Source organism: Mus musculus, chromosome 1 (genome assembly GCF_000001635.26).
Source record: "Mus musculus strain C57BL/6J chromosome 1, GRCm38.p6 C57BL/6J".
Lineage (NCBI taxonomy): Eukaryota > Metazoa > Chordata > Mammalia > Rodentia > Muridae > Mus > Mus musculus.
The window spans coordinates 183,797,367-183,811,242 of record NC_000067.6 but is presented as its reverse complement, the minus strand read 5'-3'; the positions used below and the strand labels follow the sequence as shown (position 1 = coordinate 183,811,242).

At 43.2% G+C, this 13,876-nt stretch overlaps 1 long non-coding RNA gene across 1 annotated transcript in view; it reads right to left on the bottom strand.

The window, feature by feature from the left end:
- Positions 1 to 1,496: 1,496 nt before the first annotated feature.
- The window catches only part of Gm34068 (predicted gene, 34068), a 60,770-nt gene continuing 48,390 nt past the window's right edge, over positions 1,497 to 13,876 (bottom strand). Inside the window, exon 3 of the long non-coding RNA NR_151520.1 lies at positions 1,497 to 1,830. This is a non-coding gene — a long non-coding RNA (predicted gene, 34068). The remainder of the gene's footprint in view (positions 1,831 to 13,876) is intronic.

Below are 13,876 nucleotides of genomic sequence, written 5' to 3'. Positions count from 1 at the left end.
TATGGTAATTGAGAGTTTGGCTAGGTATAGTAGCCTGGGCTGGCATTTGTGTTCTCTTAGTGTCTGTATAACATCTGTCCAGGATCTTCTGGCTTTCATAGTCTCTGGTGAAAAGTCTGGTGTAATTCTGATAGGCCTGCCTTTATATGTTACTTGACCTTTTTCCCTTACTGTTTTTAATATTCTATCTTTATTTAGTGCATTTGTTGTTCTGATTATTATGTGTCGGGAGGAATTTCTTTTCTGGTCCAGTCTATTTGGAGTTCTGTAGTCTTCTTGTATGTTCATGGGCATGTCTTTCTTTAGGTTTGGGAAGTTTTCTTCTATAATTTTGTTGAAGATATTTGCTGGCCCTTTAAGTTGAAAATCTTCCTTCTCATCCACTCCTATTATCTGTAGGTTTGGTCTTCTCATTGTGTCCTGGATTTCCTGGATGTTTTGAGTTAGGATCTTTTTGCATTTTGTATTTTCTTTGATTGTTGTGCCAATGTTCTCTATGGAATCTTCTGCACCTGAGATTCTCTCTTCTATCTCTTGTATTCTGTTTCTGATGCTTGCATCTATGGTTCCAGATTTCTTTCCTGGTTTTCTATCTCCAGTGTTGCCTCACTTTGGGTTTTCTTTATTGTGTCTACTTCCCTTTTTAGGTCTTTGATGTTTTTATTCAATCCCATCACCTGTTTGGTCGTGTTTTCTTGCAATACTTTAAGGGATTTTTCTGCTTCCTCATTAAGGTCTTCTACCTGTTTAGTAGTGTTCTCCTGTATTTCTTTAAGTGAGTTATTAAAGTCCTTCTTGATGTCCTCTACCATCATCGTGAGATATGCTTTTAAGTCGGGGTCTAGTTTTTCGGGTGTGTTGGGGTGCCCAGGACTGGGTGGTGTGGAACTGCTGTGTTCTGATGATGGTGAGTGGTCTTGGTTTCTGTTAGTAAGATTCTTACGTTTGCCTTTCGCCATCTGGTAATCTCTGGAGTTAGTTGTTGTAGTTGTCTCTGGTTAAATCTTGTTCCTCAGGTGTTTATGTTAGCCTCTATCAGCATACCCGAGAGAATAGCTCTCTCCTGACTTTCAGTGTTCAGAGTACTCTCTGCAGGTAGGCTCTCCTCTTGCAGGGAAGGTGCCAGATATCTGGTGTTCGAGCCTGCCTCCTGGCAGAAGTTGTGATCCACTCACAAAGTTCTTAAGATCCCGTGGAGGGTCCTGTTATACCTTTTGGGTGTCCGCAGTCTCCACGCCCACAGTACCCCTGTGCTGGTGTGGACCGGAAGGGACTTGTGCCCCTGATCAGGCCAGGTTTTCTGCTTCCCTAATTAATGCAGTCTCAGGTCCTGCGAGATTGGATTGGAGCAGCAGCTGTGTTCCACTCACCAGAGGTCTTAAGATCCAGTGGCCGGTCTTGTTGGTAGCTTGCGGGTGTCAGCTGACTCTGTGCCCTAGCTACCCTGGTGCTGGTGGGACTGAAGGGGACTTGTGCCCCTGAACTCATATTTTATTCTTGATTCTACCTTTATTACATCTTCTGGCAAAACAACTAAAACTATCCCCTTAAACATTCTTCCTAAAATCATTAGACTCAAATCAGGAAGTAATCAATTCATCTAAGGAGCATTAATTCATGAAAGTTCATCTTCATGCTGATCTGCAGGGTCGAATTTGCTCAATAGGGTGGGCTGATGCCCAGGAAGAAAGTTTTATCAGAAGTAAAAAGCCATCCTGGGACGTTTCTGGGGCTGGGCCTCTCCAGACTGTACCCGTCATATCCATGTAAAATGGTGGGCTGTCTCCAGGAAACTCACTTGCTTCCCACATGGCCTTTCCTAGGTGGCTTCTGTCAATACACAAATAGACATACTACATAAACTATGTACATATACCCACCTCAAATACAAATATACATACACATATACATACCAGGCAAACTTGACGTATACACACCTCAAAAACACATACTAAACACTATGCACATATACCACACAGTCATCCAGAAAGCATTTCTTAGAGGAATGGGGAAAGGGACCCCCCATGGAACATCTTTTGTTCAGCCCATTACCTTCATGATGATTGATCCCAAAGGCTCACCTCTGCCTCATCATTAACTAGCTCCTTGAGCATGGGGAAAACTCACTGTCTCCTTTGGTTCTCATTTCTGTAACTGTTAGGAAACCACATGAATTAATGGCTTTTGCCCAATCTATCAGCTCACAATTCTTTAACAGGTATAAATCTGGACCGATGAGATCCAAGCTATGGACCATTTTGACCATTGCTTCCCAAACTGTGCTGACCTGAGGCTGCTCGGATGCCATAACTAAATCTGACCGCAAGTTCAATTTAATGTTTACAAGGCACACAAAGCTAGAAAGCAGCTTTTCATTCGTTTGTGTGGTGGTGTGAACACGTTGGTCTGGTGATTTCTGAATAATAGTTTTAGGGGAAGACTTATTGAGAAAGAACAAAAGTGTAGGTACTCCTTGCTGCCACTGGGCAAAGGGACACAAAATAAAAAGAGTAGAGACAAAGAAAAAGATACTGAAAAGTCCATTGGGTAGACCTTACTTGACAGAATCAACAAAACCCTGATAGAGTTTGGCCTGAGTCTTAAGTAACTCCAGATATATACCAAATGCCAGGTAATGTTGAGAAAGACATTTCTCCAGCCTGTAATTTGATATCAGTCTAAAAATGATGGAGTTAGATTTGACCACTTGCAAACACCTCACCATTGCTAAAATCACCGCTTTTCTGACAGAAAGTTATGTAGGCTGTTCAGTCTACTATCAACTGTGCATTCACAATTCTCAAACAGTAACCTCAGCCCCAGGGAGTGCTACTAAGCATTTGTGTACATAGGAAAGTAAGAATTCTTTTTATGTTTACTCAGGCTACAACATAAATGTAGATGGCTCTTGCCTGCCCCTGCAGAAGGCACTGTGTGATCAGATGCCCTGTACATGTTCAAGGTCACAGAAATCATTGTTGCCATTGCTTTGGGCTAAGGCTGCTTAGAGAATCAGGGTTAGTTTAGTCTATCAGACGCTGCCCTGCTGGTATTAACAACACATCCAGTGTTCTTCATATACTTGTGCCCATATGGAACTAGCTTATCTCAGATCTTGTCTGCATCTGAAGCAAGACATTTGTGAGCCAACAGACAAGCAGTCGGTGATCTTATCCCAGACCCAGACTTGCAGGTTGAGTTTAAATAAACAGGCAAACAAGCTAGGGAAAATATCCCTGAACACACAAGAGGAAAGCCATGTAGCTCATCAGCAAAAGTAAGCTTGCAACATCAGCCTCATTAGCACGGCCCAAAAAACAGGAGACGTCAAGTTACTGGATGGCAAGGATGTGATAAGAAACTTGATAATGCCCATCTGCTGCTGGGGTCAGGTCTGCCTCAAGCAGGAACCTGGCAATGCGCACATGCACGGAGGGCTTCGTGTGTGATGAGTGCTCATGTGTGTTTAAAGGAGCTGTGGGTGGGACAGTTAATATAGGGCTTTTCCATCCAGGAAATCTATATCCATTCCAAAGCCTGGACTTATTAAAATCTTGAAGTCTCTCACATCTGTTACAAGGCATGTATCATAGTTTAGGCACACTACTGGGTGCCGAGAGCTGGGTCTGAGGTTACAGGCTCTCTCATTGCCAACCCAGAGATCGTTATTATTGGCAGCCTTCGGGGCTTAAGAAGCATGATTCTAAGAAGAGCCCTCATGCTGGAAGGCTGTGAGCTGGCCAGCTGTGGTGGTCCCAACAGTGGATACCCCAAACCTCTCGGCTCAGTGTAACCAGAGCTCCTGTGAAAGAAGCTGCCCCCTGAGGTTTTTCAACAGCTTTAAAATTCCCCTAATAACTCATTCATAGTTCCTATTCCCTGGACCACCACCATGTCGATGGAAACTGAGTTGGGTCCAAACAGGATGAACTAAGCTTCTGTCCAAGCAAAAAACGTTATCCCAGGGCTGAAGGGCTTTAAATGGACCACGGATAATGTTTTATTGCCCCAGCACCAGGGTGAACTCAGCCCCCCACACTTAGCCTCACCTTTCACAATGTTATTTTTAGAATTCTCATTACACCCAGCTTAAACTCTAAAAATATGGTTCCCAGGAATAGCAGAACCTAGTTTTAATTGTGCAAAGAGAAACAAGTGCCTGTAGTCTCTGATTACATATGATGTTTCATGGGGCTGACATCACTGTGAGGGACATGCTCTCCGGCTGTTGGACTCAATTCATTTCATTTTGCTTTTCCACCCAGCTTCTTCAGCACTGGGGTTGTCTCTACAGCCAATGCTTGGATTTCTGATGATGTGAAACAGTATCCCTGTTTAGGAGAATTCACCTCCAAGGAGTGCCCTTGAGCCTTTCCAGCCTATCCAATGCTGGACAACCCCACACTGCCAGCTGTCTCTCTCACTGGGAGGCAAAGGTCCTGTGGTAGAACAGCTATGGAACCCGACAAATGGCACTGGGGTCTGTACCTTGATCACCAACCACTGAGACCTCAGGCACACATTTAGTCTTCTTTACTCTTCCATGAAAAACAATCATAGGTATCCTGCTGATAAATGAAATAATTAACCTACTCTGTAGAAGCCTAAAAAAAGTATCATGTTTTTACTTGACTAATATTTATACTAGTCAAAATCCCCAAAACAATAAGGTGGCATAAGAGGCTTATGTATGCGTGTATCGGGTCCTAATAAAGCACACATGGGGACATTCATGGCAGTGTAGCAAGCCAGCGCGAAGTGCCACACTATGAAGCTGAAGCCCAGCCTGGACTCTGAGATCACTTTCAAGGATGCACTTTCTCATGAACTCAGGCTGGTCCTAGAAAGAGCTGAGGGCAGCCATACTCTCTGTTCAGTGTAGTTGGGGGCTAAAGACACAGTGTCTAGAAAGACGCTGTCTAAGCCAGAGCACCTAGCTTTGCCTCTCATTTCCAAAGTGATCTATCTTGGGCTTCTCACTTAAGATTTTATACCTCTCCTTCTGCAGCTTAGAAATGCATATGTTGTACATGAGCTGGACCGAGGTTCCCCAAACACATGTACCAGATGTGCAGCTTGGTCTTCATGCAGGTTCTCCAACAACTGGAGCGGGGCTGTCCCTAACTCTGTTGCCTACCTATAGATCCTGTTTCCCTACCTGGCCTGCCTTTTCTGGTCTCAGTGGGAGAGGATGTGCCTAGTCCTGCAGTGATTTGATATGCCAGGGTGGGTGGGGGAGCTCCCCTTCTCAGAGGAGAGAGGGGAAGATGCTGTGTGAGTGAGTACTGGGAAAAGAGTGGGGGCTCTGACTGGGATGTAAAGTGAATGAATTAATTAATTCATGGAAGAAAATTGCATGTTATCTTTGTCCCCATATGTGGCCATGAGGATTAAATGAGAAAGGGTAATGTATGCATGCCTTCAGCACTATTCTATAGCCAACTGCTCAAGAAAGACTCTGTGCTGTTAATAGGGTTGTAGGAAATGCATTCTTGGTAGAGACGACTGCTTGAGCAGTGAGAGGAACACATAGGACAATTAAGTGATACTTGTGGCCTTGACTGGCACCATGCATGGTCTTGACTGGAATCATAGGGCTTATTTTGGGAGAAGGAGCATAGTTTCAGATATCCTCTCGAAGTAATCTTTGAAGTTGCGACCTGCTTTTCATCAGTGTAGCTGCAATGTCCAACGTCTCCACCTGGTTCATGGGTTCTCTGAGGACAGGAACTTCCACTGGAAGCCACCCACCGATCTTGTCAGCCTTATCTTCTCTATGGTAGTCATTTCCTATCCCAGTTTTTAGATAATTGAAGCTATTTTGATAGACAGTTAACTTCACAATGCAATGAGAGTCCCTTCTCAGATGAGAAAAACACATTTGAGAGAGTTCTATCTGAAGAAGGAGGTCTTGAGCTCACTTTTTAAAGTCATCTCTCAAATACCACTAACCTAAAAAAGAGCTTGGTCAGACCAGACCAGACAGCCATGCTGAATGTGAGTAAATGTGGAATGGCGAAGGATGCAGAATATTGAGTTTGAGAGGTGTAGGAGGACAGACGTTAATAAAAGGACCAACACATTGTCAAAGACAGACTCCTGCAAGTGTTTTCTTCAGGCACTGGGATGCTGCAGTGTGCTTGCACTGTTTCCAGGCATCCAGGTCTCCTTCAACACCAGGAAACTTCCACTCTACTTTAACATACACAGAACTAAAATTCTTTTTCTTTCAAAGCAGGTATGATCACTTCACTCACCACTGTGAATAAAGAGTGGAGAACTGGAAAATGAGGAGAAAGGGAAGGTACCATGCCAACAAACCTCTCCCGGGCTTGGATACCATCAGCCTGTATTGACCCCAAATTCCCCCACATAGATATGGCCCTGAGATCACAGACCGACCTTTCCACTTCAACTCTGGGCATACACAGCCTGAGCCCAGGAAAAGCCAGCACTGCCTCTGGAGTTGTCTGGCCCTGCTGGAATCTTCTCTCTGCTTTTTCCACTTGGACTTCCAACCCCAGAGCCCACTCTGTCCTTCACTAGACCACATTTCCTACTTTCAGCCTCATCTGGGGATATCTGGCAACTCATGATTTACAGCGTTCAAACACAGCTTTGGGTGTGTAAAAAGGAATACACACAGACCAGGGTGAGAAGGCAGATATCTGAGGCCAGCCATGTCCAATTGCCCAGCCTAGAAAAGAGTGGCCAACTAGGAGCAGCCTGGCCAGGCAGCTGATCCTCACTAAACCTCCCATGGGTGAGTCAAACGGGTCACTTTTCACCTCCCTATGACCCACATGTTGTTCTTTACATTGCTGGCTCTATTTTCAAGCCTGTCAATGGCTTGTGAAAAGGTTACACACATAAGCAAAGCAGTGGGCAGCACCAGGAATGGGCTATGAGGAAGAAGATGTGAAACAAAATGTGGCTACAGAAGGACCTGGGAAACGGAGGCAAGAAACTGTGAGCTTGCCATTGTCCTTAATCACAGCCAAAATGAGACCGGTTTTAAGTCACTGTGCCCCTGTCAGTTAAAAATAGAAGGCTGGTTATAAATCCAAGATGGGCTACACATTTGTTGGACTATATTTATCAACTTTCTTAATAGAAGGGGCTCAAAGGCCTTTGAGAAAAAACTTTTTTCTCACAGTGACAGAAGCTAGCAACAAGCTGTTTACTGTTTTTTCTCAGTTGCCAAGTGGGTGACTCAGTTAAAATAGGAACCACATCAGCTCTGTTTGGAGGAACACACAACGTTGCTGTTTGCAGAAGTCCTGTGCCCCCTAAACTTCTTACCAACACTGAATCAAAATATCTAAAAGAAGATGGGCAGGGACATCACTGAAGAGACATCTGCTCTGATGGTCTGGCCTTCCTCCAAATCATCACTGTCCTGATAGACAGCCCAAGCCTTTCTCTAGACAAGCATGGTCCACCAATTGTTTTTTCTAACCCAGGGATTCTCAACCTCCCTAACACTGCCACCCATTAGTGCAGTCCCTGATGCTGTGGTGATTCCCAAAGAGAGAATTATTTTCATTGCGTCTTTATAACTGTAATTTTGCTACTGTTATGAATCATGATGTAACTATTTCTGGAGATAAAGGTTTGCCAAAGGCGTCAGGTTGAGAACTAGTGGCCAGACCAGCTGATTCTGCCTAGCCACCAAGTTCAAGGAACTGAAAACCACAATAACAGATGATGGTGATCTTGGGCTCACACGTCACAACTCATTCATTTGAGGCTGAGGAGGTAGAGTGATCAGGGCTCCCAATGGTTTCCCGTGCTTGCCAACGAACTACCTGGTTCCTCAAGATAGAACTTGGTTTGAGAATTTTATATATGACCAGAAAAGCAGTTACAAGACAATGTAGAAGAGAACAACAGGCTGCCATTGGCTCTAAGGCAGCATTCTGGGTCCCACTGTTGGCAGCATTCTCTCAAAGCTAAGAAGCAGAGCCCAGCCATTCTCCCAGAGTATAAGGAATTCAAAGGCCCTGATGAGCCACATAAGAAAATGAGAGAGAGAAAACACCAAAACAGCGCAGGGACTAATGAATAATGCAAAAATCGAGGAATGCTCATTCTGGAACTTTCTGAAGCACCGTGAATATTTCCAGGTAACAGGATATTAATAGGACATTTTCACTGTGGTACCACAATTTAATAATCATCAGATATAAATATATAGAAAAAGCCATCTCATAATAACCTCAACTTCCTGTGGCCTCTGTCTGAAGGAGACTATACTAAGAATTCTCAAAGAGGGTGAGCTGGATATCTGAACCTCTCTTCATTTTTATTTTTTTAAGACAATGGTTCTCAACCTTTAATGCTAAAACCCTTTAATATTGTTTTTTATGTTGTGGTAACCCCCAACCCCAGCCATAAAATTATTTTTGTTGCTACTTCATAACTGTAAATTTGCAAATGTTATGAACTGTAATGTAAATATCTGTGTTTTCCCATGGTCTTGGGCAACCTCTATGAAAGGGTTGTTTAATGCACCCTGACATACACCCACCCCCGAAAGGGGTCATGTCCCACAGGTTGAGAAATGCTGTCTTAAGAGAAGTCTCAAAATTGTGACAGCCACAGTTTCTGTCTTACCTAATTTCCTATGGTGGGATAAAACACCCTAACGAGACCAACATAAGGAAGGAGTGTTTTCACTCACAGTCTGAGGTGTGCCCCATCCATCACAGTAGAGGAAGTCGGGGCATCCAAAGCTTTAAGTGGTCACATTGCATCTGCAGTCAGGAGGAAGGGAACAGTGAATGCTTGTATATAGATAGCTTTCTCCTTTTGACCCCGCCAGGACCAGAGCCCAGGAAATAATGCCACCCTCTATAGGCTGGCTTTTCCCATCTCAACAAACTTAATCAAGGGGCTGGTGAGATGACTCAGTGGTTAAGAGTGCTGATTGCTCTTCCAAAGGTCCTGAGTTCAAATCCTAGCAACCAAATGTGGCTCATGTAAACCATCTGTAATGAGATCTGATGCCCTCTTCTGGTGTGTCTAAAGACAGCTACAGTGTACTTACATATAATAAGAAATAAAACTTTTTAAAAACAATTTAAAAAATCTAATCAAAATCATCCCCCACAGGCATGCCCAGGGCTAAATTAATTTAAACTATCCCTCTCTAGAGGCTTGTCTCCTAGGTGATCATAGATCCTATCAGATTGACTGTCAACACTAAACATCACAGTATCCTTCATACTCAATGGACTGATGGGAGTATGTGCTGTTCTCTGAACCAGCCATCCTACATTATGAGAAATGGCCAAATACAGGAGCAGTAATAGCACTAGGTGGTTTCCCTCTCGTAGTAGTTCTAAAGGCCAGATGTGGTCCTTTGTCAGCAGAGCCTTACAAGCACCAAGGAGGTCATATCACCATTAGCACTAGCCTGGAGAGCCTCTCAAATCACACTGTTGGCAGGGACAGTCCCATCAGTAAGCAGAGACCCTGCAGTAGAACCACAAGGCACTTCACCCTTTCTAAAGGTTGTCAGTCTGAAAGATTAAGCTTCCTTGGACCAAAGACTTAAATGGGGCTTCTTGCAAAGTGGCTGAAGGGAACAATGAATGCTTGTGTATAGATAGCTTTCTCCTTTTGACCCAGCCAGGACCAGAGCCCAGGAAATGATGCCACCCTCTATAGGCTGGCTTTTCCCATCTCAACAAACTTAATCAAGGGGCTGGTGAGATGACACTGTGGTTAAGAGCGCTGAGGGAGTGCTTCCAGGGAAAGATGAGACCGGGAGACCAGCAACCAGGATGATGGGGTCAGAGGATGCAAACCAAGGCTTTGAACTCTGATAGACTCTGGCTCCTCCCTGGTTTTGCTGCAAGCTCTGATACATAAGAGGGAACAGGGCTTTTTATTTCTTGCCAGTAGGTCGTTGGTTGGGATGTGTAGTGGTTCAAGAAATGGAAGCAGTAGTAGAGGGACCTAAGGGAGAAGTAGGGTTGTCATGCAGAAAAGGATATTTCTGTTCTCCCCAAGGGGGGCAGCTTTAAGGTGCTAACATCCTATTCAGTATGTACGACCAGAGATCTAAAGGCTATATTGGCATGAGATCTACCAGGTCCACTCTGACAACAAAGAGCTTTGTAATTCTCCTGTTCTGTTCCTCTCCACTAGTGAGGGAGGAACTCACACTTCCTTTCTGAAGGGAAATCAACTCACCTATATCGAGGGGTTACTATAGCTATGGTGACACATGATTGAAAGCAATTTGGGGAAGAAAGGCTTTATCTGGCTTACACTTCCTTTAGGGCTTTCAACACCTTGAGAATGTAGAAGTACAACCTGGAAGCCTTTCTGGATGTTCATATAGGATGAAATTCTCTACAGCCAAGTATGCATAAACTTGGTTCTTTCAGTTTCATGATATGTGCTTGAATCTTTCCATTTCATCCTTCTGATAACATGTGTGTATATAATATACATATATGTGCATGTACACATTATATATATGATATACACACAATATACATACAATATATATATACACATATGCATATAATATACATAAAACATACATATACACTTAATATACATATAATATATATTATTTATAATATGCCTATAATATACATGTGAATATTGTAAGATACATATATGTATATATTATGTATATATTAATATGTATATTATACACAAATATGTATGTATACACATACATGTGCATATATATGCATACATGCATATGAATATGCATAGGCATAGACATGGGGGAGGGTATGCACATGTGTGGTGCCCATAGGGATCAGAAAATGGTGTTGCATCCCATAGAGTTTCGGTTACAGGAAGTTGAGAGCCACCCAACATGGGTGCTAGGAACGAAACTCAGTACCTATATAAGAACAGTGTTTTCTCTTAAGCACTAGACCACATCTTCAGCACTATTACAGAAACACAGGGGAGAGTGCCTTATGAAAGATGATTTTTAAAAAATTGAATTCTAAACCTCCTTATCTTAGTAAATGTAGGATTTCAGACTGCCTGGAGTCCCGATTATCTTGACACTGTTTGAGTGATCTCAGAAGTCCTACTTCAGATTCTATTGCATAAGGGACTAAGGAGGGTAGTCTGCATAAGAAAAGCAGGTAAGAGTGCTAGGTCATTACTTGTAGTGGCAAAGAAGTCAAAGAAAAGAAGGAGGGTCTATATTTTTATGCTTCTTTGCACCCTAGTTCATCCTTACCACCTTACTGTCTGTCACGGTTTGTATATGCTTGGCCCAGGGAGTGGCACTATTAGGAGGTGTGGTCTTGCTGGAATAGGTGTGTCACTGTGGCATGGGCTTTACGACCCTCGTCCTAGCTACCTGGAAGCCAGTCTTCCACTAGCAGCCTTCAGATGAAGATATAGAACTCTCATCTCTGCCTGCACCATGCCTCCTAGATGCTGCCCTGCTCTCACCTTAATGATAATGGACTGAACCTCTGAACCTATAAGCCAGCCCACTTAAATGTTGTTCTTTATAAAATCTGCCTTGGTCATGGTGTCTGTTCATAGCAGTAAAATCCTAACTAAGACACTCTCCAAAGGAGCACATGTACACATACACCACACACACAACATACACCACACACACAGCATACACAATATACCAATACACACACATACAACATACACAATACTCACAACTCATATACTACACACATGTATACATACAATACACACACACAACACACACAATATACATATACCTCACACACGAACCATATACTATATACACATACACACACAAAACATACAGAACACACACACAAACCACACACACATACACCATGCACACACAAACCATACACTATACACAATACACATGATATATACAAACCATACACCACACACACACACACACACACACACACACAGCACTACTTAGACCTGAAGTGCTCCTCCAGGGCCTAGTCCAACGAAGAGTGTTAGCACACACCTTTAATACCAGCGCTCAAGAAGGCTGGCTAAAGCAGGAATATCTGAAGCTTAAGGCTGAGGGGAGGGGGAAGGCTGCAAAGCAAGGCCTTGTCTCCAAATTTCTCATTTCAAAAAGATCCCAGTTGCTGGCTGAGGAGCTCCATTCTAGCCTCCCCACGTCTCCATTTATAAGTGGGGTCTGCCTGTAATTTCTGGATGATACAGGTCCTGCATGGGACTTAGAAGGCCAGCCTAGCCCTCTTTTTAATTTCTAGCAAGTTGTTTGCCTGAGAATGTAGGGAGTGCTAGGAAGCCAGGTCTCTGCAAAAGCCTTTGGGGAATTTTTCAGCAAACATGTCATTTTCTAATTGGGGCTATTTGCTGCGGTCCTTCTGCCTGGCTGTCCCCAAGAGTGAAGGTTATAATTATAAGCAGAACAGCAGCGTTTCCACTGCAGACTCCTCAGTGGCTTCCCTGACTCATGCAAATGAACGACAGACCCCCTCAAAGTGGAGGTTTGAGGGAGCCTTTCACTGAAAAAAAATGAACTGTAGCAATGGCCTTAGTAAAGACTCATGAGTGGTGAGATGTAATTTGCTGTTCAGTTTTATTTTAATTTTATATTAAAAGGCAGGACAAGGACCTAGGAGCCAAGCCCCATCTGTCTGTCTAGTGCACATCTAGCCACATATGGCTTAAGATCACTACTTTGAAAAGTATGTCAGTATTGGGCTGCCAAGTAGACTCAGTGGATTAGAGCTCTTGCTGACAAGCCTTATATCCTGAGTATGATACCCATAATCAATATTACAGAAGAAAAGAACTGCCTTCATTATGAATAATGGAGGTGAATATGATTGCATACATGTATGAACATGTTATAATGAAATTGTCCTCTGACTTCCACACATGTGTTTTAGCATGCTCACACACAAACTAACATGCGCGCGCGCACAGACACACACACACACACACAAAAAAAGTTAAGTAATCAACATTGCTATCAAATGCGCAGTCACAACTGAAAGCCTAATGCCATCTCCTCCAAGGTTCTAGAAATTACTGTGGAAGATGATCCTGGAAGAATGTGAGAGCCAGAAGCAGGGGTGTTGTGTTGGGGAACTTTGTCTTCTGCACATGACATGACCATTAGTCTCTTGAATTCACAGCACCTGTAATTAGCTGCACAAGACTTGTATAAAATTGGTCCCATCAACACATCATGGAGGTAGACAGGGCTTACAAGACCCCCTGCCCCTGAGCATCTATGGGCAGTTAATAGTTTCTGAAAGAGTAATAGACATTTTATTCCACTGTTCCTATAAATGTCCATCACCCATGCTCCTGAAATAAAACCCATTGGTCACACACACAAAATAAGAGGCATGAGAATAGAAGAGGGACTAGTTAACAAGCCTTCCTATGACTGGAAAAAGAAGAGGGTCAAGAAGAGGAGATGGACAAGAGAGAGTAATGGGATGAATATGATAAAAATATACTGCATACATGTATGAACATGTCATAATGAAACTTATTACTATGTATAATTAACACATAATAATAGAAAACGGTTTTTACAATACATCAATATTAGATAGCCACATAGCTCCTAACAAAATTGCTGAATGTTTTCTCCTGGGAGACTAATGGTGAGTATCAGACAATCCAGCAAAGAAAAATGAAGTAACTAGAGATTATTTGATGTGGTGGCTTGAGTGAGAATGGCCCCCATAGGCTCATGTATTTAAATGCTTGGTTTCCACTTGGTGGAACTATTTGGGAAGGATAAGGATGCATGGCCTTGTTGGAGGAGGTGTGGCCTTATTTGTGGGAGTGTGCCATGAGGAGTTGGCTATGAGATTTCAAAAGTCCACACCAGGATGAATGGTGGGCCTGCAACTTTTGGCCCAGATGTGCACTCTCAACTACTGCTCCA